Source organism: Aplysia californica, unplaced genomic scaffold (genome assembly GCF_000002075.1).
Source record: "Aplysia californica isolate F4 #8 unplaced genomic scaffold, AplCal3.0 scaffold00497, whole genome shotgun sequence".
In the NCBI taxonomy this organism is placed as follows: domain Eukaryota; kingdom Metazoa; phylum Mollusca; class Gastropoda; order Aplysiida; family Aplysiidae; genus Aplysia; species Aplysia californica.
Window position 1 is genome coordinate 349,074 of NW_004797767.1, and position 2,835 is coordinate 351,908.

The window sequence follows — 2,835 nt, forward strand, 5'->3', positions numbered from 1 at the left end:
TGTAAACATTAAAAAATATGTAGAAGCCACCCACTAGGATTTTTTAAATTAGAATCTAGATCTAGTATTTATTAAGGAATTTTCTAGAATACAGCTTGCAGGTGTTTATAAAAATGTTGATCTGTTAAGACAAATTGATACAAGTCACTGTGCAAAAATTGGAGAACCTATGTTCGATAGTTGAAGAGATATTTGACAACAAGTCGCACCACGAATTTTTGACAGCACGATAATCTTCGGCGCTTATGATAATGACCTAATAGTGTTGCAAATGCCGCAAACGTCTTGCTTAACTAAAAATCGTCTTGCTTTGGCCCGCGAGACATTCGGAATGGCCTAATCCGGCCTGTGACAGGTTTAAACTTGCCCTTGCCTGCAATAACGTAACTTGGAAATCTCCCAGTCAAAAGCTTTCTTCCGGTGGTCCTACTTTCCCATTCTATTTTTATATGAACTGATTTTTGCCCTTACCCGTCACGGCCTCTACCCCTGTATACATTCGTGTATACATTCATATATATATATATTTGTGTGGTTATCTGTCAGCTTTGTGTACATGAGCACCCTTGTGTGAGAGAGCTGTGTGTGTTTTACTGCCACAGAAAGCTACTAATGTGTCTTGAAAAGCGCACTGGGCCTTGTAAATTACGGAAATGCGCCATATAAATGCCACACATTATTGCATGACGTCATCAAAGACACGAAAGTGGCGAGTCACGCACAAAATGATGACGTGATGACGCCAGCAGAACTACCCGATAACATGTCTAGTTCCTATAAGTAAGGGCACCGCCAAACTCGTTACAGATTTCCGCTTGGCACGAGGCTATAAAACTCCCAAAACAACCTCTCTCTCCGGGCCTCGAGTTGGAGAGACGGGCAATAAAACAGCTACTTGTGCCGCTTTTAACGATCTCGATCTATAAACAGAGCTCTTGGGACAAACCATGAAGGGGCGCGGACAATTCGGGACAAAAGGTGGGGGGCGGGGGGGGACAACTCGTCCCCCACAAGTAAGAACATTTTCTACAAACACTTGAAGACGACGTTGGAAACAAATATCACTCTTGTGACGTCATCGGTGCAAAGTACAACAAGCTATTCTCGCCCGTGATTGTTTGTTTTTTGGGGGTTATTTTGGATCTTGTTTTTTTATTTTCTTTCATCTATTTGTGTTTTTCTTGTCAGTAATGTCACCGAAAGTAAATCATGTTCTTGATATTCACATCGGGGGTTGGAGGCTGTCACTTGGTAGCCGGCCTCTATGGTGTAGCCTTTAGATATTTCATCCCTGCACACAGGAGACCCGGGTTCGATTCTAGTGGACGGAGAATTTGTATCGAGTAGCTCAGTGTTTCTTCTGGGGCGTCGGGCCTTGACAGGCAGGCTCGAGATCTGCCTCCTATTTCCTAAATGACCTAAATTGTGTCCATGGGGGTGTAAAAATATCAGGCGTCTATAACTATAACGGATTCAAAGCAAAACCTTTCATGTTTCTAGCAGTAGAAAAACCTGATCTGACAGTTCCTCTCATGGATTCAAACCCATACCACTCATGTACATATCATATATCTAGTAGTTTCGCCTACTCTACTAACAGTTCCTCTCATGGATTCAAACCAATACCACTCATGTAGGCCCTACATACATATCTAGTAGTTTCGCCTACTCTAACGGTTTTTATACTGGATTCAAACCAATACCACACATGTACATATAAATATATCTAGTAGTTTCGCCTACTCTAACAGTTGTTTGTTTGTTGTTTTTATACAGGATTCAAACCAATACCATGCATGTTTCTAATAGTTGTGTAGAATACTCTACCAGTGTCTAGAATGTTTTCTAGACATGAAAACAAACCAGTATCATTTAGGTCTCAAATACAGTGGAGTCCACTTATAACGAGTCCTGAAACAACGAGAAGTCTGTTATAAAGACACTATCCTAAAACCCCGTTTTTTCCCTTCTTTACCTTTGTAAATAAAATACTGCTATAGCGCTATCAGACAACCAGGGGAGTCGGTTATAACGGAATATGGCTGCTGCTGTGCTCAGCGCACAGGCCAGTTATACATATAAACCTCGCCAGTTGAGAAACTTGTTGGTGATCTAGCGAAACCTAGGATCTCACATCAATTCCTTGAGCAAAACAAAGAATAGGAGAGCCCACGTTTGCCAACAATGAAGGTTGGAGTGAATGAGTGGGGAGGGTGTGGCAAGCGCAGACAAGCAGAACTCATCGTGTGATAGGCCAGCCTAGTCTAGATTATCTAGGCCAACCACTACACATGCCCTCACTTCTCCGATGCGGGGATGGAGAGGTCACAATGCTGTGACGGATGGAGTGAATGTGTAGTAGTGTGCGCAAGCAGACGAAACACACCACGGGGTGTGGTGGGGTGGGGGACAACACAGAGGACGAGTTAGCCCAGAGCCAGAGCGCATTCTTTCTGATCGCCAACGCCGTGCTGTCAACATCGCTAGCGCTTGAGAAAGAAACCTGATCTGATTTTTGATCAAGTAAGACCTAGAGGTCATGTTGAACAATGTCATCATCAGGGGAGATAACAAAGAATTAAACAGAACACCAAACTGATAGATTAGGCCTACTTCATTATTTCCATTCAATTTATTACTGGATTCCTTACAACGAGAATCCTGCTATAACGGACATTTCGCACCGGTCCTCTCCCTCTCGTTATAACAGGACTCCACTGTAGTAGCTTCGTCAAATAGCTTACTCTAAGGGCCGTTCACAAATGACTTCAGCTCAGAGGGGTTGGGGGGGGAGGTGGGGAGGGAGTCTGTGAAAAGTTGACAAAAGTTAACATG